Raw genomic sequence first — 27676 nt, 5'->3', positions numbered from 1 at the left:
TTTTATATTTTTAATTTTTGATTTTAATTAATTGATGACCGCATCACGGTCAGGTGTGTGTTCACTTGTAACGTAATATCATACTAGAGTAAGGTTAGTTTCGAACGGGGCTAGATTTGACTAGTTTATTAATATAATCCATTGCTAATCTCTTCAAGTTTGGCAATGATTCAAAATTAAATAAGCTCGAAGATTTGATGCTTCTCTTTTTCCCATATGAAATTTAATATTATTTTGGTAATTCAGGACTCCATTTAAATGTAATTGGACATGAGATGAATATTATAAACAGCTATGTATGAAGGCTTGAAATGGTAAAAATATTACTGAGCACCAGTTCAAGTTATTATTTAAAAAGAGGTTGAGATGGTATAAATTAAAATTAACGTATTTCAGGGCAGGAGATTTCCAACTTCATCGTTGTTTTAATGTTGTTGTTGTTGTTATATTGGAGCAGTTTATTGTGAAATCTTAGGCGCAAGCTAGCAGTCAAGTTGAATGACCTGCAAATGTAAACAAGTTTTATAGTCAAAATGTTTTTTGGTCAAATGTAAGTCAGTGTAGGGGTATAATATCATAGGATAGGGCCTAGACCCAATAGCGTATTCCTTCGTGAGCAGCAAGGTGAGAGGCCGATCGGCCCTTTGCTTTCTCAAGAAAAGTTATAATGTCTGACGACGGTGGGGAGCGACCCCAGGACATAGTGGTAGATGGACAGAGAGAGGTGAAAGCTCTCACGTTAAAGGACTTAATGCAAGCGTTGGCTGCAAGTTTTGGTTCAATGGAACGTAAGTTAGATCAATTGCTGGCCACCAGGGTCTCAATAGGAAATAAAATTGAAACTGGAAAACCCGAAGACAGTCCGATCGTAAGTGATAGTGATAAAAGGCAGTTGGCGGAGCAACCATGTGAAGTGCGCACCGCAGGTGATAACGAAGTACAGGCGGAGAACATTTCAGTGACCGAACCCAGGTCAGACGAGAATCCCGAGAAGCCGGAAGAGATTACGAAGGATACGGAAGTAGTCAAAATTACGGTAGATCAACCAGGATCAGCACAAGACTTCCACCTCCAAGAGCAAGAAGTTGAAAATTGTGAAAACCAGGAAATCCGTAAAGAGGACAGTATACCGCAACCCGAGACGATGGAACAGAAAGTGGAAACCAGAGATGGGTCACCTATAGTGCCAAACGCAATCCCGACATCAGTGGTCCATGAGATAGAAATGTCGGATGATGAAACTCCTAGATTCGAAGCCCGAGGACATGTTAACCCGACAGGCTTCAGCCGGGAGGCAAACAATATCATTGAGGACAAAATTACGGCAGTACAGACGGAGACTTTGCCGCGCCAGCTAGAGAAGAATATGTATTGTTATAGATAGAGATACCCCAGGCATAGAAGACAACAAACCAATAAGTTCGGGAAGAAGACGGAAGAGAGGACGACAGGTGCTAGGAGTCAGGGGTCAACTACTGAACCAGAGCCAAGAAAAATTTTCGATCCAGGACGTCAGCCAAGGCGAAGGATTCGACAACGAACGACAAATCAAGGGTAGATGGATGTGACTGAGAACAGAAGGTGTACCACAAGTTTTGTAAATTGTTCGTGGGCCCTTTCAAGATTATACAAACTTATGACAACAATGCTAACAAAGTTCAGAGCTTGGATGGAAGTTCAGAGAACATCTATAACGCTGCGATTTTAAAGCTTTACCACACGCCAGCAGACCAAAGGGAAGCAGAGGATGAACGAGAGGAAGCAGATGACGAGCCGGAAGAAGATGATGTCGAAGAGGATGAAGAAGAAGACGGAAGGGAAGAAGAAGTCCAAGTAATCCATACACCAATTGAAGCAAGGCCATGTCCGCAGTGTGGAGAGATAGACAGCGACGTGCAGGAATTTGTCAATACGATCCATCAAATCGAAAGACAGAACGAGGAGTTAAGGTTCAGGAACCAGATGTTGAGAGATGAAATCAATAGCCGTCGCAGAACAAAGGATCCGATGTCAAATCATGATAGTGACGAGATGGACACATCATAAAAAAATCTCATGATGCTCACTAGATTTTTTTTTACCTGGGCAAGAGGAAGATGAACCCGAGTGACTTAGGCCCAAAGTCAATCATGATTTGATTGATAAAATAATATATGGTACATTTATTGAAATACAGAAGTGTAGTTGAAAATATTTCATCTGTGTCGAAATAATGAGCGAAGGAAGGACGACAGACTGGAGGCTGACGGATTAGCTCGACACAACAAAATCTAGCTACTTCACAGTAGGGGATCTCATTAGTTGGCGAACAAGGAAATACAGAGTCCACAAATAAGTCTTGGTCAGGAAGAGAAAGGGGATAGGTGATACAAAGGAAGCTCGCTACGTGAGTAATGCACTGGGATATGTTTCGCAGGACGGAAATTCCGTGACGTCATGGAAAGCTACAGCGGCTGCCAGTACATTCGCTAGCCTAGGTTCGGCCAGGTGGAGATTTAAATCACGTGACCGCTTGCCGGCCAATCGTAAAAATTTGATGGAAGACTCAGGGATACCATCTTAAGGAATGATGGATGAGAGATTCTCGTAACTTCAAAATTAATCAGTAATAAATTATTGTGAGTACACGGGTCGATGTAATGAATTTATTAGATGTCACGCATGGAAAAATAATCAATAATTATTGGCAAATTAAATAAATTGAAGGCTGGATTTCTTGGAAACCAGACAGCTTGAATGTCATTGGCTGGACGAAGACCACGTTGTAAGGGACGCTTCCGAAGGCGCGAAATGTGAGGAGCTAAATCCACCCGTATCTCCTAAATCTGTGATCACCAGGAATTCATATTTAATCCAGCAGATCTGCTAGCGGAGTGGATTAATTTGATGTAAATTTTAACGTCCAATTCGGAGTGCAAGTACCGATATTAAAATTCCACCCCCTCCCTCAGGGGTATGACGTCAAAGAATCCGCGGGAGAAAGCTTCATCCATATATACGGGACAAGGGATCCTCGCCACACACACTTGAAATGAATCTCTGGAGGTGAACTGTCGGTCGCAGCTAACTTCGAATTTTATGGGCATACAGTAACTTAACATTTAATGGCGCGAGCATCCGCCAGTGTTTATAAGATGTGATCGCGCTCAAGCAACATGAACTGGAAATAGTTAACGTAGGACAGTGTTTGTCAGTTATAAATATCAGTGAAGTAAATTAATTGCACTGCAAGAGAGTAATATAAATTGTACCACAATAAGTACGTACATAACAGACTGTGTGACGAACAGTACTTTAAGGGAATAGTAGCCTGTACTTTGCAATATCGAACCGCTATCATGAACACTTCAAGAGTGCGGTATGAAACGGGCGTATCGCGTCGGACGACATAAATCGCGACGGGCGTAAAATTTGACACCTCGTCGTACGTGTCCAGGTCCATTGTGCGGTAATTGGACGAAGATTAAAATAGTGTAAATATTAAATTTTTGGGTCTAGGATATTAATTTGTTGTATAAAAGTTAAAGTATTCAGTGTTAACGTTGTCAATGGTGAAGTTTTGGTGATAATTAAGGTATTAGTGTAAAATGGTAATGTGCCAGGAAATCTTTTGTGGAACTACGCCATCAAGAATGGAGGAGTAAAATGCAGAGAGGGGCCGAAAGGAGCCTCTCATCTGCAAAGCTGTAATGGAATACCGATAACTAAGATGAGTACTAAACTGTAAATAATATTTGGGAAATGTTAGCGTGATTGGGAAAATGGGAATAATTTGATTATACTTGGTTACCTTCTGTAACAAGATGAGTCGCTTAACGACCCCATCCTAAATTTGTAGCACGGACAGTAGTAAATAATAACAATGTAAATAATCGGGTCTTTTATGTATTCAGTTTGTTGGAGATGTAATTTTGTAGATATAGGGTAGTACGTTAAGTCATGCATGCATTCATATTTCTTTGAAGAATAATTTTCTTTACATTTGATTTTGGTTATGATAGTTAAATAGACCCGATATGTGTTTTTCTGTTTTGTCATTTTAACGAGCTATGTAATGACACTGAAGGAAAATCCAGCTTCGCCATACCAGTTGTGTTTTGTTGTGATTAGTATGTTCATATTTTCAAAGTGAAGTTGTTCAAATTTGTGAGAAGCGATTATAATAATAATATTCCAAGTAAATCGTATCTGGAGTTGATTAGTGCCAGAATAAATCGAATTTGTAAAAGGGGGTATGCGTTAACCATATTAAGAGTGGACTACCGTGTAACAGGCGAAAATTAATATTTGTAAATTAATAATAATAATAAATAAAAATAAGACTCCTTTTTTAGAAGAAATTCTTTTTATATAATTTGGAAATAATAATAATTCATGTGATATTGGAATTTTTAGTGATCAGGTGTTGAGTTTATCAGGAATCATTTAATGACGGGATGTCGTTTTATTAATTCGGAATTAAAGTGTGTGGTAATTTAACTTGATAAATTAATAATATTGAAATTTAAGATCGGTGCTAATAATCCGTACATGTTAATGAACGTGTGGTTTAAATTACGGTCCAATGTATTTTTACGTATAAATGTCGTGTCTTAAAGTTGCAATTCATGAGCCGGAACACGTAGGACTAATATTACGAAACCATGATTGTCAAATTTTGGTAAATATAATTTCATAATGTTACGATTATTTGTGGAGAATGAACTAAGGCGTAGATCAAAATGAGATAGAAAAATGTTAAAGAATCTGCAGTCAGATAATAAAAGGTCGTACGATGTCAAAAGTGAATAAATAAGTCAGTTGATAATTCTGTGAGAAATAAATGAATCAAGGAATATTGAGATAGAGAAGGAAAATAAATTCCGAACGAGAGACACTTAGGATATTGAAATGAGTGTAAAATGTACGGGCAGTGTCACAGAGAAATACTGAGTTACGTAGCGGGTAGAATTCGAACCCGTGACAGCATGTACGAAATAAATAGACTGCACCGCTATTCGTCGAGATACTACGGATCTAAGGATAGTGAGAGTTCAGATTCCACATAAATGATCGTATATTATAATCATTGTAATGACGAGCGATGACAATCATGATGTCGTGATAATAATAATAAATATTGCAGATAAATGATTGGACCGCTTTAATTAAATGAGCGTTGATAAAGATGTTAAACGGGAATCTAAATGATAATATGCAACCGATAATAATAATAATAATAACAATGTAAGGACGATGTTAAATCATCGCGGTCAGATTAATAATAATTGTCATAATAATAACAGTAATGATGCCGTTGGTTGATCAGTGAAATAATTATAATTGCGACCGATATCTTAATATATTTGGCGGAAGTGACCGGTTCATAAATAATAATAACCTCTTGAGTGACGTGAATAATAATAATAAAATCTGGAGTCACCTATTTAATAATAATAATAAAATCTGGAGTCACCTATTTAATAATAATAACCACAAGAGGGATATAATAATAACATTAATAACCATTTGTGTTTGCATCCCGCATAATAATGACGATATTAATCAAACGTGACAGTGCCAGGAACCGTTGAGTATAATAATAATAATAATAATAATAATTTCGAGGATGATAATTTCGGGGATAAATGAATATTTCTGACGATAGTTAATTAATTAATTGGTGACAACATCCCTCGATTCGTATGTTTGAATAATAAGAGTGATAAATATTATAATCATTTTGTTGCCTCGTTATCGTACGGTTTCCGTACGGGACGAGTTACAGTAATACTTGGTGTGTTTGTTTACTTCGCCCGCGATGCGAGGGGGGTCATTGCCACGGTATTTCCAACCGCGTCTCGTTATCTCATCTGTGGCAGTAGTCTACTGAGGCTACTTTGTAACATTTCAGATCATGTGTAAATAAAATGTAAATGCTAATTCAGTGGTATGGCATCAGCTGGACATCGTAAGATAGGGACTGTCCGTGTAATCCATTTTTCGTAATTCACGAGAAACATTACCCAGTCCGAGTACCGGTCTCGGAAAAATGTATATAGCCGGAGTACATCATCTTAGTTAAATCGAGAAGCCGACCGTAACATGGATTATGCTCGGGCTCCCGATAGAAGGAAGCTATATCCTTGAACAACGGTTCGATTCAAATGGAATCGATCCGTAAATTATACCTCAAATTGTCATTTTATTTCAGAAGCAACCCAGCACGATGTTGATGCCACTTGCGGTATAGCAAGTGATTTTGTTTGTGTAACATGTGTGGGAATTTGAATGTCGATGCCAAGTGTATCGAGGTTTCGTGCGTCGGATGGCGTGATAAACTGCTCTTTCTGGCATTTGTTTCAAAGGAAACCATTCTCATAATCTTTTTATTGTGGTTGGATGATGTCCTTTTTGGAGTTGACAGTCACTTCCTTGTCCTATCATGGAGTCCTTAAATTCGGGTTTACAATCGAGCCTTCCCCCATTTTAATTTTAGATTGCTCCGTTCATCCCCGTGTTCATTGGTGCCGTTGTATTTATGTTTGATGACTTAGATGGTGAACCGGCGCCCCTGAGATGAATGCTGGTCTGGGACTCGGGAGGTGGACGGGTGCAATATAGGCCTGGAAGAGAGGAAAGAGACATGGAAATATTTGAGAAAATAATAGATTATACTCATAAAAACAATAATGATACGGTAATAATTGGGGGAGATCTAAACTTGCCTGAAGTTGAATGGAATGGAGCTGCGAGTGAAGCCCATGAACAGAAACTGGCAAATAAGTTAATTTGGGAGGGAGGATTTACACAAGTAGTACAAGAACCAACTCGTCTCAATAACTTGCTAGATGTATTCTTGGTTAAACCATGGGTAATTGTTGATAAAACTGAGGTAATTGAAGGAATAGGTGACCATAAGGCTGTAATAATGGATGTAGGACTTGTACCAAAAATGCTTAAGAAGAGGGTCACAAAAGACAAGAAATTATACAGAAAAACTAAAGTTGATGAATTTGGGACTTACCTTAAATCACAATTCAGTTCTTGGATAAGTGAAGGGAATAATGTGGATACACTTTGGGCTAAATTTAAAGGAATCATTTGGGAAGGAGAGAAGAGATTTGTACCTGTTAAGAAGGGTAAAATGACCTCAGACTCTGTTTATTACACAAGGGAAATAAGAAAATTAAAAAGAAAATGTAGAATAGTAAACAGGAAAATCAAAGAAGGTAGGGAGAGTAGAGAAAGTAGAAAACAGCTAATTAGGGAACTGAATAGAGTGAAAAAGGAAGCAAAAGAGAATTATATGAATGGCATTCTTCAAGAGGGTAATGACCACAAAGGGAAATGGAAAAAGCTGTATTCATATATTAGGAATCAAAAAGGAAAAGGAATCCAAATTCCTACAATGGTGGGAGAAGGGGGTGAACACTATTTAACAGATACTGAGAAAGCAAACCTCTTTAGTAGGGAATTCCGAGATTCAGTAGAAGATTGTCAGGACTTGGAAACCGTAACAGAAGATAGAGAGGGAGAGACACAGAGGGAAACAAGAAGCTTCTCATTCACAAATGAAGATATTTTCAGAGAAATCCAACTGCTTCAGCAAGGAAAAGCAGCAGGAAGTGATCAAATTACTGGGGAGGTATTAAAGACAATGGGGTGGTACATAGTGCCTTATTTAAAATTTCTCTTTGACTATGTCATAAATAATAGTGTAATATCAAAGGAATGGAAGGAATCTATAATAATACCAATTTATAAAGGAAAGGGTGATAAAAGGAAACCAGAGAACTACAGACCAATCAGCCTGACCAGTATAGTTTGTAAAATACTGGAGAGTTTAATAGCAAAGTACATCAGAGGGATATGTAATGATAAAAATTGGTTCATGAGGAGCCAGTATGGATTTAGAAAGAAATTTTCTTGCGAGGCACAACTGGTGGGATTTCAGCAGGACATATCAAATCAGTTAGATTCAGGAGGCCAGTTAGATTGCATAGCCATAGATCTTTCCAAAGCCTTTGATAGAGTGGAACATGGAATATTATTAAAGAAATTGGAGGGAATAGGATTGGATGTAAGGGTTATACGTTGGATAAAAACATTTCTAAATTCAAGGGTTCAGAAAGTCAAAGTAGGAAATAATATATCACAGGAAGAGAAAGTCTGGAAGGGAATTGCACAGGGTAGTATAATCGGTCCGTTACTTTTCTTAATATACGCAAATGATTTAGGGAACAATATAACATTGAAAATAAGATTGTATGCAGATGACATAATTGTTTATAGGGAAGTAAATAACATTGAGGATTGTTCAGAATTACAAAGGGACCTTAACAGTATCCAAGAATGGGTTGAAGAAAATAATATGAAGATTAATGGAGGCAAATCAACTGTTACAACATTTACAAACAGGAGCTTTAAAACTGAATTTGAATATACTTTGGATGAGGTAGTTATCCCAAAAGATGGCAAGTGCAAATACTTAGGTGTGAGATTTGAAAGTAATTTGCACTGGAAGGGTCATGTTGATGACATTGTTGGGAAAGCATACAGATCGTTACATGTCATAATGAGACTACTTAAAGGATGCAATAAAGAATTAAAAGAAAAAGTTACTTAAGTGTGGTTCGTCCATTATTGGAATATGCAAACAGTGTTTGGGATCCTCACCAAGAATACCTAATAAAAGAACTAGATGGTGTGCAGAGGAAAGCAGCAAGGTTTGTAACAGGGGATTTCAGGAGAAAGGGTAGTGTATCAGAAATGTTAAAGGAACTTGGGTGGGAAACTTTAAGTAAGAGAAGGGAGAAAACTAGACTTATAGGATTATATAGAGCCTATACAGGAGAAGAAGCATGGGGAGATATCCGTTAGAGGCTTCGGTTGGAAAATAATTATATTGGTAGAACTGACCACAAGTACAAAATTAGAAGGAATTTTAGCAGAAGCGATTGGGATAAATTTTATTTCATTGGGAAGGGCGTGAAGGAGTGGAACAGTTTACCAGGGGTAGTGTTTGATCCTTTTCCAAAATCTGTACAGATATTCAAGAAGAGAATAAACAACAACAGAGATAATAAATTAAATGTTAGAGGGCATTCGACCAGTGCAGGATATTGTAAATAATAAATGTGTGTGATTAAATTAATTCCATCCCCTGGTCTAAGGTGTTTGGACAGCCCAAGTAGGGGACTGCCTGTAGGGGTGAAGTACATTGGGGACTTCGAGGGCCCTGGGACCGCTACAGTAGCTGTGAAGGCCCTTCAGGAACTCTGAAAAGTGGTGGCAAAAGGGGCTCTGGTTAAGACGCAGCAGGTCGTTATGCTACTTAGGTTCCAAAATGGGTAAAATATAAATATGTGAATAAATTCAGTGTTAATTTTAATCTTATACCAGTTGTATAGTATTATTAGAAGTAATTTCACATACCGTACTGTATATGAGTTGACTATTTTTGTAAGATATTATAAGTAGAATTTTGTTAACAATATAAATTTATTAAGGATGATGTGTGTGTTTAATAGAAAAAATTATTACCGTAAATTGTATAATATTGTATTCTAGGAAAATTTTCTTCGTCTCCTGTTAATTTAAAATTTAGTGCTTGACAATAATGTATTTTAGTGTACCATTTGCCACCGAGGTAGACACCTCATTTGCAAATAAAGAGATTTTGATTTGATTTGATTTGATTTGATTTGACTGCATCCCAATCACCCTTCCAAAATTATCAGAGACCCTACTTATATAGGTCCGAACCCATGATCACAGATAAGGTCAGAACATTTCTTCCCAAAGATAGCCATCGGGCTATTTCTCCCCATTATCGAACAAATGAAAACATCACAACAAATAAATAACACACTGCTCACAGCAATATCACAAAGTAAAAAACAAACCTGTAAAATAGAGCACACAAAATAAACACACTGAAGTTGATAGAGCTGTCGGGTCAAGAACCCAACATATCCGGGCACTGAACATCACATATCTTATGTAGATGCAGCATAGCAGTACCATTTGACACGGCAGGGAAATCATCTGATTAGCAACATCAAAAACAACTAACAAGGTCTTTGTGAACAAGCGATTCACGAGCATAACGGGACTATATGTAAAAATTTTCACTACTCTTCTCTGACCGGCGTACAACTGAGTTAAGGGGCGACTACCTGTGGCATAAACAATTGGCGCACCCGACCTTGACAACATTCTCGGTGCTACAGGATAGCACACAATTCTGCCCACGAAAATATGGCTCACAGCCTTACATAATCTCACATTTAACAGGCCGGCTCATTACCTCATTACCATCACAGCCCCAAATATAACATCATGGTTTTCACAGCCTATCTCTTAACATCACAGCCCCGTAAATATCCATAGGTAATGCCCTACACTCACGTATAAATAATACTCGGTTCGACGACCAGTACATTTTCTTGAATATGCCTGCCATCACACTTAAAAACCCTATTCTACTTTCGACGTTGAGAGGTCTCCCGTTGCGTCTTCTCACAACTGAAATTCATGAATCATACAATAAATCCTCTCTACCGATTAGACACTGGTGGGGTACAGACCATTAAATTTTTCATGAGGAATCTGCCCATACAACTCTACCTTAATTCAACATAAACTGGAATAAAATACATATAACAATAACACCCGTTTATCTAACCTACTCTTTCTCTTATTTTCCATCTAAATATTTACAATGCATAGCTCGGGGACTTGACATGCAAGCAGCCCTGAACGTATTTAAGTTTACTGAAGTGAGCAATACAAATGCCACTCTGGCTGACATTTAAAGCTTAATTTTATTTATTTATTTATTTATTTATTTATTTATTTAACATGCCATAAACTAGTGAATTTAGCTATCACTTCACATGCTTAAAGAACAAAAGGACTTAACTTGGCGGTAACCTCTTCATCAGCAGCGAATCACATCCCACTATGTCATGCAGGCTCAGCCCACGACTACGACACACAGCACAGGGATAAAGATCCTCTTGTCGACTCCTGAATAGTTCATTCCTGCTGTCTCCTTGATGTCGGCTGTATCTGGAACTGTTGAATTAAATTGGAACCATCTATTTCTCCACTTACTGTGCTCGAATGCACGATCGCAACCTTAGTATTGGCTAATAATTGACTATAGTCGCTGCTTAGATTTGAGTCCGCTCTACGCGGCACTTAATTAATGGAACTGGGCCCGGTTTCTATCTGTCCTCGTCAGCTGTTTTGTATTAACGAATCGCAGACGTTAATTTCACACTTCGCATACGCGCTGGATAATACTTGTAAGTGCAGACCGTCACTAGCTCTCGTGAGGTAAATCACAACGATTCTAGTTGAAGTCTAAAATAAACTTCACAACGTTTTTGTCTTATCGGCTCGCAGTCACGACACATCACACTCGGCGTTCAAATTGCAATAGGAGGGGGCTTCCCTTCTTTACTCAGCCTACATAGTCTCACAAGGTCTCCAGCTCCAAGGGGAAGTACGAACAAACAATTCCTCTTCCTTTGTGAGAACTTACCAGATGCTAACGCCTGCTCACGTTAATACGCATATATCTCAGTTTAGCACAAGTAAATAGTTTCATCAGCTCCTGTTACTCTATAATTATCCTCTTAACTACGTGTGGTGTCAGATTTGTAGAATTTAGCTTAGTGGCGGATTAATTGAGTAAAATTCAGGTGATTCCAGTCCTGGGAAATAGAAGTTTGTCAACCTGTGACAAATGTTCGGTGCATCCCCTCGTTCAAATCTCACCCCCCGAAAGTTTGCTGTTCCGCTTGGTTAATCAGCAATAGGGTCTACATGATCGAGATCACGCCTTGCGGATCAGGTCCAACTAGAGGAATTCGTTCCTATCGGAGCGCTACGGGGTTCTCACCGCCTATGGAACGCCCATCCAGTCTTCGTTCCTTCATTCCCCGCGACTATATTTAGCGCTAGAATAAAATTATGCCACGGTGTTGTAATAAATAAATTGAAGCATATACAGGGTTATTACAAATGATTTGAGCGATTCCAGAGTTCTACAATAACTTTATTATTTGACATATTGTCACAAGTTCTTGCACACGTAGAAAATGCACAAAGTTTTTTGACATTTACAAATGTTCGATATGTGCCTTTAAGTGATTCTGCAGACATCAAGCCTATAATCAAGTTCGCCCCACACTCGGCGCAGCATGTCTCTATCAATGGATTCGAAAGCACACTTGACGCGAGCTCGCAGATCTGACAGGTTCGTTAGGTGAGGAGGTGTAAACACTGAGTCTTTCAAGTAACCCCACGCAAAGAAATCGCATGGGGTTAGATCAGAAGATCATGGAGGCCATGACATGAATTGATCATCAGCTCCACCACGACCGATCCATCAGTATGGCAATCTTCTGTTTAAGAAGTGACGAAGTGGGGTGAAGTACCATCCTGTTGGAAGATGAAGTCTGCGCTGTCGTCTATTTGCGGCATGTGCAGATACACGTGTCCTATAACGGATTTTTTGCAGGAGAAAAAGAGGTCGTACACTTTAAACCGCGAGCTTGCATAACACACATTAACTTTCGGTGAATTTCGAATGTGCTTCAAAATAGCGTGAGGATTCTCTACCCCCCAGATTCGCACATTGTGTTTGTTCACTGCACTATTAACAAAAACGTGTTGCTTCGTCACCGAATACAAGTTTCATACTAAACTCATCTTCTTCCATACACTGTTGCAACCGCGCCGAAAATTCAAGGCGTTTGACTTTATTATCAAGTCAGGGCTTGTAGCAATTGTAAGCGGTAAAGCTTCTGCTTTAGCCGTTTTCGTAAGATTTTCCAAACGGTCGGTTCTGGTATGTTGAGACCTCTGCTTGCTCTCTCCGTCGACTTCTGCGGGCTACGCGTGGAACTTGCCCATGCGCAATCTACTGTTTCTTCGGTCACTGCAGGCCGACCCGTTGATTTCCCCTTACAGAGGCATCCTGAAGCTTGAAACTGCACTAACTGGAGTTAGCAGTTGGTGGATCTTTGTGGTACTTCGTGCAGAAGTGTCGTTGCACTGTTATGACAGACAGACGTGAGTGGATTTCAAGCATAACAAACGCTTACTCGGCTCCTGTCGCCATCTTGTCTCACTGCGCACTGCTCGCTGCTGCTGCGCTCTCTTGGCAGAAATCTGAAGTGCGACTTCAGCAGACCAAAACTTCCTGAGTTTTTCTACATGGCTGTTGAGTTTCGTGACCATATGTCAATTTATGGAGCTACAGTGAATTTATGAATTCGCTTCAGTCGTTTGTAATAACCCTGTATGGTATGGTTCAACATGTTAACAATTTTCGTCTCCTCCATGTCCGAAATTAAAATGTTCTAAGTGGAAAAGCCATTTCAGCGAGTAGTTTTGTTCTCTAACCGACCTCCTTTGGTTTTAGGACATATGTATCCATTTAACGCCCTCAAAATGTGTAACCAAGATGGAATTGACTGATGATGGACATCATCAGAAGATTTTGAAATCTCCAGCTGACCATCAGAAGATTTTGGAGTCGCTAGATGACCATCAAAGATTTTGGAGTCACAAGCCGGCCATCGGAATATTTTGGCATCGTCAGCAATACATCAAAAGATTTTGGAGTCGCCAGCTGGGCATCAGAAAATGTTAGAGTCGGCAACTTATCAACAGAAGATTTTGTAGTCGCTAGCTAAACATCGGAATATTATGAAGTCGCCATTTGACCATCAGAAGATTTTGGAGCCACCAACAGATTATCAAACGATTTTGTAATTGCCAGCTGGGCTGGAGTCGCCACCTTATCAGAAGATGCGAATTAGGACTAAGTGTGTGTGTGTGTGTGTGTGTGTGTGTGTGTGTGTGTGTGTGTGTGTGTGTGTGTGTGTGTGTGTGTGTGTGTGTGTGTGTTGGGTGGCCTTGAGGAAGTTAAATGGATGTAATGTACGAATTTCATACTGCATGATATTATTTGATTGAATTTACACAACAATGTCACATTAATTAATCGGTTGGAGTGTCTAGCTGTTGTATGGGTAGTACTGAGTTCCATTACGAGCCCTTTACAGGGTTCTTCTATGGCTAAGGTGGTGTCTGCTGCGTAGGATTCACACACCTTGAATGAAACAATTGAGGTACTACTTGATGCAAACAGTACAGACCTCCAAGGACGAACAGTATAGAAGAGTTTACCATCATTGTGAGCCTTTAGAGTAAATTATTATTCCCGGGCGAGTTGGCCGTGTTGTCAGGAGCACGCGGCTTTAAGCTTGCATCCGGGAGATAGTGGGTTCGAATCCCACTGTCGGCAGCCCTGAAGGTGGTTTCCCGTGGTTTCCCACTTTCACACCAGGAAAATGCTGGGGCTGTACCTTAATTAAGGCCACAACCGCTTCCTTCCAACTCCTAGGCATTTCCTATCCCATCGTCGGTGCGACGTAAAGCCACTAGAAAAATGATTATTCCCGGTTGTTTTCGGGATCCATCCTCTTTTAATTTTGTGTGGTTAGTTAAGTAAAGTTTTAATCAATACATTTAATTGGGGCCGATGACCTAGATGTTAGGTCCCTTTAAACAACAATCATCATACATTTCATTTAAAATCAACCCAATATCACCACCCCATCCCCACAAAGAAAAACCTCTTTGTCGGTATGTTCCTTCGTGTGACATTACGGGCAGGCGGAGATGACATACAACACTCAAAGGTTTTGTGTGGGCTTTCCTCTCAATGTGTATTGAAGAACATCTCTTGCTATTTAAAAAGTAACCCAATCTACTGCTGTACTACACTACTATCTGCTTCTGAAGAGAAGTCGCGGAAGCTTGTAGGGACGGCGCGATTAATAGATGCTATACTCTTAGCTACAAACATCAATCGTGACAGACCATGCGAGCTCCTGCGTATTCCTCAATAAACTGCTCGTTACACAGTATTTATTAATTGTAGTAAATATGTAACCAAAGCGCAATTGCACTACCACTTTGAAACTTCACGACAGCACCTGAATTAGCAACAGTTACCACGGACGGAACAGATGTCTATTGCCAGGCCTTGAGACTTAAGATGGGCGCATGCGCGGGAGCCATGCTTCTCCCTCGCACTTCTTTCCCTGTATCCACGCGCCTGCTCGTCAGACGACTATAGTATGAGCAGTGTTAAGCCGAACCTACTCTGCTTTTTTATTTTTCATTCCTTACCCTGAAGGGGTAAGGCGAGTCACCTAGAGGGTGACGCCCCCTCTCAGGTCAAGGAGTGTAGTGGTGATCTGAAGTGCAGAGATCTATAACTAACTAACCACACAAGTTTTCATTCTGTACCTTGAAGGTTGGCCTCTTCGAGAGTAACGCTCTCTCTCGGGCCAGGAGATTTGCTACGGTGAAGGAGATGCTCGGAGGAGGTGACGGGGTTGGGGGCCGTGTCCTATACTAAGTATTCTCCTAGCATTCGTCTTAGTGCAGGAGAATGGGAAACCATTCTCAAGACAGCCGACGGTTGGGACCAGGCTCTCTCCGTCTTCCGAATGGGGAGGCATAGAGCCAGGATAGAGCCGCGGCCACCCGTCCTCTGCTATGGTAGTCGATCGGAATGAAGAACTGTAGGACCACAGACGAGCCGAGGCCAGTTATAACCCAATGCCTACACTACAACCGCCGAAGCACCGATGTATAAAGACGACGACACGTAGTTTTCATTTCCCTCGCCGAAGGGGAGGTGCAGACCACCTAAGGGGTAACGCCCTATCTCTATAAAAGGGAACGAAAGAGCTGACAAATTGGCCAAAGACGCTTGTAATTCTAACTTGTCAGAGAGATGTACTAAATGCCCAATTTCTTTTGTTAAAAGAACCGTAAAGGATGAAATGCTCTCTCGTTGGAATGAACTGTGGTTAGCAAGTAAAAATGGCTCAGTAACCAAAAATTTGTTTTTTTTTTTTTTTTTTTTTCAAATGCATATAGTAGGCTGGGATGTAAATATATAGTGTGCAACTTTCATTTAATTCAAGTGTTATCAGGTCATGGTAAATTCAATGCTTACTTCGAGCGATTCAAAATTTCAACACAAAATGGCTCACTGTGCTTCTGCACTGAAGACATTCAAACTGTAGAACACATTCTGTTCAACTGTCGTGCTTTTGAGAGAGCACGTTTTGAACTTAAGATGCCTTTGTTAACTTGCAGTTGCTATTTCGAAAAAGCACTACATTTCATATTTTATTTAAAAAATGCTGCACTTTTCAATTTTCAGAATTTATTGATTATATGTTTAAACATATATAATTTGATATTGTCTGCTTATTAGCTGTTTAACATATGTATTGTATATTTTATGATCTGGTATTTTAAATATTGGTACTTTAGTATTAAGGATTGTACTTTTATCTTTCAATTTCTGTTTCATGTCTATTTTGCTATTTATGTATTGATTTTTATCAGAGAAATTGTATATTTTGTATAAACTACAACCCTAACATACCTTATGGTAAAATAGGGTTCACAGCACTTTGGAGATTAAATAATAATATCTCTGGCCAGGAGATTTGGGCTGGTTGGAAAAGGACTGATGGATTTATGAGGTGGCTAAACGGAGATGTAGGCTAAGGCGAAGGAAGGAGAGAAGAAGGTTTCGGCCCCTTGGCTAAGTAATTTACTGGATACAATAAGTCGGGCATGAGGTACGTTACAGTATATTACAATGAGTTAGATGGTTTCCGATCTATAAAAGATGTATACACTTTAAGCGCAAAGCCTTGTGTATATCATCTACGAGTACTGTACTTTGATCAAATTCAAAAACAAACAATCTTTTCAAGAAGTACATCATCATCATCATCATCATCATCATCATCATCATCATCATCATCATCAATGTCCCACTCCAGTCACCCGGCTGTAGTTAACAAGCCTCCTCCACTCATGTTTGTCTTTCCACTTTTCCTGCTCCATTACTTCCGCCACATCCAATCCAGCTTCTCTAATGTCCTTCCAAATGTGATCCATCCACCTTCTTCTTGGTCTTCCAACTGTTCTCTTTCCCTTAACTTCTCTTCCCAATTCCCTTCTTGCTACCCGTTCCTTTCCCATTCCTTTTACATGTCCGAACCATCTCAGTCTTGCTTTCTGTATGTTCTGTACTAATGGTTCTATATTTATCTTCTCTCTGATTTTAATATTTTGAATTCTCTCTCTTCTTGTCTTTACCGATGTTCTTAAAATTTTCATTTCTACTGCTTGGATCTTACTAACTTGTCTCTTATTAGTTACCAGCGTTTCTAGTCCGTATGTTACAATTGGTATGAAATACTGTTTATATAATGTTAATTTCGTTCTCTTGGGTACTTTGTCATCCGATAAAAGCTCTCTGACTTGATGATAAAATGTTGTACCTTCACTTAGTCTGTTATTAATTTCAGGATTGGTTTCATTACCTCCATTAATAATGCTACCGAGATATGTAAACTGTTTTACATTCTCTAACCGTTCTCCGTCTGTGTTCACTTGGCTTTTCTTTTTCCCTTTTCCACAGTACATGACTACAACTTTCTTTTTACTAATTACCATTCCAAACTCCTTCAGATTTTCATTCCAAGTGTCCATTCTCCTTTGTACTTCCTTTCTTCCCTTTCCCCAAATCACGACATCATCTGCAAATACCATCACTACAGATACTCTGTTTTACACGTTTTATGATTTCATCCATCAAATTAGTAAGAAACAATGGCGACAGTGCACTTCCTTACTTGGGACTGAAATTAAAATATTGATATTCATGAAACACCGTTAATTGGGCTACAAGAAATTACTAAATGTTCCAGCATAGTGAAATACATTTTGATAAACATACAGATCCATCCTCACTGGTCAGTATTCTACTTTGTCCTACCGCGACAGATGACCTATATGATATACTGTATACTGACCACGGCTAATTTGACGCGTCACTCTAGCTACATTCAGCGCGGCGTAGATCTGGTTAGGCGTGTACTGATCATGAGTGCTTCTGACTAGTTTAACAGATGACCTGCATGGTTTCCAACCTCAACACACAATAAAACAAAAGAAATTAACTCAGTTTTCCTCTAGTTCACGAACTGAGCACAGAAGTTATCATACGTCTTCGTTAATGTTTGCGCAATAAAAGTATTATCCTTCACCACTTCTGCCTCAATTTCCCGTGATTCGAAATCAGTGTCAATGTCAAAACTCATGCTTTCAAGGCTTGAGGATTGTTCCGCCCACGATCTTAATCCATATGGAACTTGGTTAGTTGGAAATTGATAGTTGCAATAACAATAGTATTTTAATGAATGGTAGTACAGTAATTCAATGCATGCAATCAAGATACGATTACATCACACCTAATTAGCATATTGTGTTATGGTCGAACGAGATATGTTTTCGTTACTTGAATAGCTGTACTGCCTAACTCTCCAGCTGAAAAATGTAATTACATCGTTGAGAAATATAATGAACCTTTTTGAATGCAATAACTACATACGAGTCCATTTGAAAGATATTAATCTAAAATAGACAGGAACGACTTTTTTCCGTGTTTGTTATATTCTGACTAACTATAAAGTTTCAGTTCTTGCTTCTAAAATAATAAGGGAAGCCCTGTTAATAATTAGAGCATTAGAAGACATTGAAAAGATACAGTACCGGTATTAAATTCGAAATCGTTTTTCTTTGGTATTCTCCAATAGACGGATAAAGGAACATATTTGTATTAACTGAGATTTTAAGATACAAGTTATATTTGTGTAGGAATCCCACTCCCTGGCTAAGTGATTATCATAAAGAGAGATTCGATTCAGAGGTTCCTAGGATCGATTCCCGGGTAGAGGATTTTAGCATGTCTCGTTAATACTCTAGAACGGAGGCTGGGTGTTTTGTGTTCGTCTTAATGCACACTCTTTATTTACAAATCGCACTGTCAAATACCACCAAAAAACGTTCTCGTAGAATACACCCTTCCACATAGAGTTGGAATCAGGAAGGACAACCAACTGTAAAACTGGGTTCAAGCCCACGAGGGTATGGGAGAAGCAGCGGAGAAAGAAGAAAAATTGTCCGTGTAGGAAAGAAAAACGGAAAAATATAAAAATCTGCAATAAACCTTTCTGGTTCAGTGCGTAAAGGGTAATGCACATTATTCGTGGTACGTAGATTATATCAGTAACATTTCAAGTATGTGGCGATGTAATCGCGCCGAAGCTACCCTTGGGAGGATCCAAACAGCCTCCGCGCTAATGATAAAGACATAGACGAAACATAGGACACGGTTGCGTCAGGTAATTTTAAATTTAGTAATAGCTTACTGAGCACATATTTTCCATCATCTTGAACTTCAAGCGTCTTCTCGTTGTCTTCTGAAGTGTAAATTGCCAAAAACGCTGGATCTGCGTGCTGGGATCCGTACAGGGTGGGTTTAATAAATTTCCTAGAAATTTTTCAAAGAAGAGCGATGCGTTTCGTAACCGGGAATAGCAGGAATACCATAAATTGAATATAGAACTAATAATAATAATAATAATAATAATAATAATAATAATAATAATAATAATAATAATAGAACTAAAACTCGCTTATGTGGTCTGTATAAGAGCTATCCGGGAAGGGCTGCCTGGAGTAGTATTAGAAATAGTTTAGAACCTCCCTCATACTTATCCAGAAATGGTCATAAGCATAAAATTTGGGCCAGAAACCAGCATACGGACGTGGGCAATTTTTCCTTCGTAAACAGGACCATAAGGGATTGGAATAAATTACCTGCAGCAGTCTTTGATAGATTCCCTTCCGGTATCAAGTCATTTAAGAGACAATTAGTGCTAGTGTAAAGTGAAAAGTGAAAGTTGTCAATTACGGACACTGGATTTGTGATTTTCTGCTTGGTTTAGATTGTGAAACTAGTAGTTTTTCTTGTGGTATTCTTCTTCCATGGAATTGCTTGTTGTACTCATGTTGTTGTAGTTGTTGTTTGGTAATTACCTATGTTTTAAACTTTATTATCACTTGTAATGTTAAGCTAATAGTAAGTTCGGCCTATAGTACTGTAAACTGTACGGTTAAGCACTAGGGAGTACTTAAGTTGTGTATGAAATTTTATACGATGATGCTGGATTTAGAATGTTAAACTAGTAGTTTTTCTTGTAATGTTTTCTTTTTTCGTGGCATTTCCTGTTGTACTCCAGTTATTGTTTTAAGTTGTTATTGCTAGTTGCTTTACGTCGCACCGACACAGATAGGTTTCATGGCGACGATGGGAGAGGAGAGGCCTAGGAATGGGAAGGAAGCGGCCGTGGCCTTAATTAAGGTACAGCTCCAGCATTGCCTGGTGTGAAAATGGGAAACCACGGAAATTTTTTTCTAGTTGCTTTACGTCGCACCGACACAGATAGGTCTTTCGGCGACGATGGGACAGGAAAGGACTAGGAGTGGGAAGGAAGCGGCCGTGGCCTTAATTAAGGCCCATCCCCAGCATTTGCCTGGTGTGAAAATGGGAAACCACGGAAAACCATTTTCAGGGCTGCCGATACTGGGGTTCGAACCTACTATCTCCCGAATACTGGATACTGGCCGCACTTAAGCGACTGCAGCTATCGAGCTCGGTAAAATCATTTTCAGGGTTGCCGACAGTGGGGTTCGAACCCACTATCTCCCGCATGCGAGCTCACAGCTGCGCGCTCGTGTGTTTTAAGTTTACTTTATTATCACTTGTAGTGTTAAGCTAGTAGTAAGCTCAACCTACAGTAATGTAAGCCTTAGTGTTAAGTACTGGAAATACTTAGGTTGTGTGTGAATTTTTATATGATGATGCTGGATTTAGGATTTTAAACTAGTAGTGATAGCGAAAATGAAAATCCTAGCCTGTTTACAGTCGTTCGACTGGGTCAGGAATAGAATGAATGAAGCCCCTATCTAGCGGCGAGGATAGGAATTGTGCCGGCTGCCGAAGCCTGTCGCACTCCTCTGGGGCAATGATTAATGAATGACAGATGAAATGAAATTATATTGGAGAGTGTTGCTGGAATGAATTATGACAGGGAAAACCGGAGTACCCGGAGAAAAACCTGTCCCGCCTCTGCTTTGTCCAGCCCAAATCTCACTTGGAGTGATCGGGATTTGAACCACGGAATCCAGCGGTGAGAGATCGGCGCGCTGCCGCCTGAGCCACGGAGGCTCCTAAACTAATAATATTTTCTTTCCATGGAATTACTTGTTGTACTCTTGTTGTTTGTTTGTTGTTGTTGCATAATTATGTTAACTTTATTATTGCAGTACTGTAAGTGACCATTGCCACAGGGATATTTCCCATTTGCGATGAATTTGTTAATAATAATCAATTCGTATAATTTGGTGAATATTTGTTTTGTACTTGAGCTGAGCATTCACACACACTAATTATGAGTTGACGCTGTGGTATTTCGCCAAACAGCAGTAAACAGCATTAGCACACATTTATGAGGCCTGAATACGGTTATATAAGCATTGTCTTTGCAGAGAATGTAGTCAGTCAGCTAGCAACTACAGCACTTGGAAATTCCATTACACGCATTTAAACAACAGACATAAAGGACAGATTTCTGTTATCTCACGTTACACCAATTAAGCATCTGAAGCAGTCAACAGCCCAATGTAGTCTGAATGAATAGTTGTTCTGCATGTTCCTTGCACCGACCACATCGCGCTCCAGTACCTGCTATGGCAATGTGCCAGTTCCCATAGCTCATCTGCAAGTCAAACAGGGTATAAATTAGCTCTTTGGACTAAAAATATTGGTACCTCTGAGTGTGGCTACAGAACACACGTTCTGATTGCCTTTTCAGCGGAGATATTGCTGCTGTTAGACTATCTACAAGTCTGTTTATCCATAAACAAATCACGCTAGTACAAGGAACTCAAATCATTAAAGAAACTAAATAATTTCACATCTACGTATTATTATTATTATTATTATTATTATTATTATTATTATTATTATTATTATTATTATTATTATTATTATTATCTCCATTTAATCGCTATAGATTTTAAGAGATGTGGAGATTTCGGAATTTTGGCGAACAGGAGTCCTTTATCGTGCTAGAAACCAACGATACGGAATTCTCACTTTTAAACTTCAAATCCCTCAGAGTTCAGCCGAAACTTAACCTGACATCTTGAAAAGAGGACACAGAGTAAAGACAACTGTGACTGCCAGGATATTGTACGAGTGAGCTACAGAGATTAGCACAGAAGAGATGGCGTAGAGGTTTATTAGACAAACGACTTAAACTTCAAGGCTCTAAGGCAGGGCCTCTCAAACGCCCAAAATCTCACGCGTGCAAAGAGTTCCTGTGCACAGTGCATCGCTCCCATTAGGCTCGGCTCGGCCCAACGCTTCGTCTCTGGGCTCCTCGGCTAAGCTCGGCTCAACTCGGCTCGGATTTGGAGCGCTACGGAGCAAGTGAGGAAGAGGGAGACAGGCGGAGCGTGGGAGACAGGCGTGGGGAAAGAGAGAGACAGCGTTATTGCTCCAAATCGAGGAGTCTGCACTCTGGTCAACCAAGAGAAGTCGTCTTTTGCACCGTGCACAGTGCACAGGTGCATGCACTCTGAGAGGCCCTGCTCTAAGGAATGAATTCCGTTTGTCACATTTGGTTCAAGCATTCGCTTATAATGTTCCACTCGAATTCATCTCCTAAGAGCCATACTTGATTACATATTATTGTATCTTTCCCGGCCAATAGGGGTTTGACAGCACAGATGATATCCAATAAGGAAGTCAATTAATATTGCCGTTTTATTCCGGCACGTAAAGAATCACTGCAGGACGAGATTCAAACACCCTGAAGCCCCTCAAAAATCGGCAGTTGAAGGGATGATAAAAAATAACATAATAATAATATAGCTACTCAGATCTCACGTTACGGCGGGAAGAGCATGCGGTTTTAAACCTCCAGCCAAAACCAAAATGAACCTCGGTGGATCCAGCGACCTCCAGAAATAATTGCGGAAGCTGAATAAAGTGTACCGGGAGGTACACCTCAACTCCGCTAATTAAAAAGCGTCTTAATAAACTCCTCTATCGATCAAAAGGTGAACTGATACTACATGAACTTAGAACTTTAATCAGAAGATGTCACTACTGTAATATTAAGTAACTGTGTTGTGGTGAAGTTTTCAAAACATTGATTTTCTCCTTGTTTTGTTTTGCTATACATCAAGAAGTTTGGACATTTCTCCACAGATAACACTACCAAAAACTATGATCATGCACTCTGGTGCAAGGTGGAAAAACTTATAACCTAAAGAAATTTTGTATTCTTAGGTTTTCCATAACTGAATCTATGTTCATTTATTTTTGAGTTGGTAACACTTCTCTTTCGTTCCGCCAGTTTTGAATCTGACCAATCAAGAATTTTTGTAATTAATTTTCAACCAATCCCGCATTTCTTGTTCACTTTGACTTAACCAATAAAAATTGAGAGGGTGTGTCCGGATTAATCCTGATTTCTCTCGAACCTTCCCTGAGGGTATATAAACTGACGCTTTTCTGGGTACCTTGTCAATTGATCGCCGTCTTTCTAAGTGTGTGTGTGTGTGTGTGTGTGTGTGTGTGTGTGTGTGTTAAAGCAGGAGGCGAATTCAGTAGAGACAATACTTACGGATTTAGCCTTGTTAAAATGAGAGACAATTCGACGGTGGCGCGCCTAGTGACTTGACCTGAAAAGTCGCGCTAAATTCAAATATCAATGGAAATGCATATACGAAAATTATTAAATAAATTACGTCTAGAAAGAAAGGATTATTGAGATATTAACTTCGAAGTTGCTAAAGCAATTCTGGATAAATGAATGAAGAATTATTTAAAAGTTTATTATTTAAAGACTGAAATTAGACATATAAACAAGATTTGAAATGGACTGCTGTAAAATGGCTTGATCTTTCATTTATGCATTACTTTCTTTTTGCTTTAGCATTCCTGCCTGAACCTTTACGGTTAGATTTATCTTTTTTCTCATTTAAAAATATTGTATCATCACATTAAGACACTTGTCAATAAAAATATCGGCACATTCCTTACACAGTGATGCAATGAATTAACATTTTAAAGCTGGACAATTTTCCTCTTAACATGAAGCCTACTAACAGAAAGAAAATCTATAAAATCTTGGCTTTAATCTGAGAAGAGGGATAAAAGAAAGAAAAGTATGAAAATGCTGTCGATAGTGATACTTTGAGGAATATTTACGTACAATTAGAGTTAAAATGTAGCATACCCTTGGCTGTATAGTCCAGGATTTCTGAAGTCGCTGGCCTGGAAATGATCTGAACAGATCTCATAATTCTTATATAAGCTAACGTCCCTTCTTTCTTGTACAACTTATCCAAATCACTTCTGTGACATTTCAAAACCCACAGATCACACCTACAACAACACATCGGCATTGAAGGTTAACTGCTGCACTATACAATAAAATATGCGTATTATATTTTATGCCAGTTAAAATATGGGTCGAGCAGGTCAGAAGATTATGATGTCCCCGTTAAAATTGGCGATATTATGAATATTGTCAACAAGTGGAAAGTGAAAATTTTATTGTCTGCTTGGAACTGCAGCATATCATTTGGGGAGTAGTGGCGAGCTAAGAACGAGTTTTTTTCGTCGTTCAGAGGGGTGATACACCGGCAGGACTGTGCCAAGGTCAGAGCAAGCCACGTGACTACCGCACGCGCGCAACTCAGTCTGTTTCTGGAATAGTCTGCGCCAATTAAATGAGACCATCAGCCAATTACCGTTCTCGTTGAAGATCACACCTCCCAGGCTGATAATATAAAAAGGCCTTGTTTCGAGTAAATCGCTCTCTTGAAACTCTTACTCTGAAGTTCTGAAGCTCTTACTCTGAATATCCTTCGTCGTGTTGTGCTGCACCACGTTATCGGACCACGTGGAGAAGTAATTTCAGTTCAAGTCGACGCCGTTCTGCTAGAATTTAGAGAAACCATTAGTGTATTCCTATGGAATAAAAACGCTTTAAACACCAAGTTAAGTGTGACTGTGTAGACGAGCTAACTATATTCGACGTGCGCTTGTGCAATATACTTAATTTTGTCATCTCAGTTACAGCTTGTGACCGGCGTTCTACCGAAGTCGTCTTGGAAGTTGAACACCTCGAGATGGATAATTCCGCAACCACCGACATCATAATTTCATCGAGGGACACCTGCTACGGAGCCTCCATGGAGCTGTAAAAATGTGAGGCGTGTCTGGTAATTGGAAGGAGACTGACCGGAGGAAAATGCTGAAATAATTGACTGTCGACGGGAATCGAACACCATCAAAACTTGAGTACCTTTTTAATTTAATTTATCTGTCTTACCTTTTGTACAACTAGAGGTCTTTCTTCTTTAAGTCGTAGATCTATTAGTTTGGTGTAGTTAGAAATATTTCATTTTTCCACTTCTTAAGGTGTCGTGGTAGACTAGGTACGTGTGAATGAAATTTTTGAACCTATTAGAGTAGACATGTAGGTTGTCTTTGAATGATTTCCCATGCTTAGGAGCTTTATACTTAATAATCACTGACCACGCGATAAATCTACTTTCCTTGTAATGTTGGAAGTTACTGGACTGAAATTTACGTGTACATTTTGAGTGAATAGGGTCGAACCTAGTGTCTTTTAAGATCACTTGTTGTATTTATGATGAAGTCATCTAATTTAACGATATTCCACGAGGATCAGTAGATGTAATAATCACTTAAATAATAATAATATTGACTAAAGATCGGGTAAAACAGAACTAAACGCTCGTGAGCCATAAAATTACTGTAGAATCCTTATATGTGAGATTGAATGTGCTCTGTTCATGAAGGGTCTGGAATATGACCAATCCTGAGGGATACTTGTTGTATAATTGTGCAATTGATGATTTAATGGTGATATTTGACTTATTCTTGTGTATTGGGAACGCAAGATAGATTATAATTATTGGAGCACGTGTTGCGAGTGTATTTCACAGGTAGGGAATAAAAATAAGACGATTGAGGCTCACGCTCGCGATAGTTTCAACCTGTAGCCCAAACGATGGTAGTGCTTATGGATTTTACTAGAATCTTCCATTAAAATTTTATGAGTTAGATGAACTTACGTGATATGTGAAATGTGCTTCTACCAAGTGATACCCATGACTTCGATCACTAGCCACTATAAATGAAGGATAATTTCAGTACACAGATTATTTTTGCCAGATATTACGCGACCTGACCAACTCTAAAAATCATGAATAAACTTGCCAAAACAGGATTCGATGTAAATAATGTACATAAAAGACGTGTTTCCTAGTGTGAATGTGTGTATGCAAGTATGTATATTTCTCTTGTATCATGTTGGTCCCATTTAATTTGATCTGGTCGTGCACCTGCTGCGACGCAGATTACACTCATCGTTGTGTGTTGCCTTAAGAAGTAATTTTCATGCCCTTAAGGGAAAGTTTGATTAACTTAAGTCGAGGAAGACTAGAAAAGGGATTTATTTTCTTCGTTATCGAGATTTAAAAGGAAAGATCATCTCGTTATTTTATGAAGGCACTCGATTTGTAAATACAATTTATTTAACTAGCTCACACGTTGGTAATGTAAATTTCTGACTCATTTATAGTTGAACTTTGAAATATTTTAAGATTAATTTGAATAGAAATGAAATACAAAGATCAGAAGTGTAGTTCGTTAGCCGCATGATTACTTGGAGTTATGGTGAAACCAAGTCATTAATAATTAATTGAAAATAATTATTCTGAAATGCTAATGACGATCATTAGGTAAATAATGCAGTGGAAATTTAATGAGAACACGATCGTGTGACAATGAAACATAGGTTAATTAAATGATGAGAAATTAATAATAATAATAATAATAATCAGAATAATAATTAATTAATTTTGAAAATTTTGAAATCAATTTTCATTTTCTACTAAAGTTCATGTTGGTGTCATTGACTAATGTTAAATGTTGTAAATGATAAATTCAGTTGAGTACATCTTAAAACCACGAGTTGAGACTACTTTGAGTTGGTAAAGCTTTGAACACATTTATTGTAAAACACTCGTTAGCAAGACAGCTGTTTATGATTTTATGAACTTCTATGTTAACTTACTTAATTCTTTCAATCAAATATTTTGATTCGGAAAGGCAAGAGGCCTAATTTTTCTTTGGTTTTCATTACAGCACAGTAAGGCTGGAGATTAAGAGCACGTGTTACCATAAATGAAGAAATGCAATATTATGGAAGTTCTATTTTACAAAACATATCAGCAAGAGTATTTTATTTGTTGTTTGCTTATGTGAATAAATGTCAGAGTGTTGTTTTAATATTTCTTTTTATCCTGCTTGGTCATCAATCCTTAACATCCCTTAAATGCCTCTAGAAAGTGATAGCCAACGATCGAACGGTCCACCTTGGGATCTCTCGCTCGATGGCTGGGCTTAGCTCGGGAAAAATGGGGGCAATGAAGTACTATAAAAATCTCCTTCTCACTGGAAGAATATATATGCAAACACAATTTTACTTACATTTTCTTGCCACGAGAGAAGCGAAAGAAAGACCGCGCATTCTTCTCTACTTCATAGTTACTGCAGCCAAACACAGCACATACTGTACCTTTCCCCTCATATTTAGAGGAGATATCAAGGAATGAC

Source organism: Anabrus simplex, chromosome 1, assembly GCF_040414725.1.
Source record: "Anabrus simplex isolate iqAnaSimp1 chromosome 1, ASM4041472v1, whole genome shotgun sequence".
NCBI classification, from domain to species: domain Eukaryota; kingdom Metazoa; phylum Arthropoda; class Insecta; order Orthoptera; family Tettigoniidae; genus Anabrus; species Anabrus simplex.
This window is presented reverse-complemented; position numbering follows the sequence as displayed.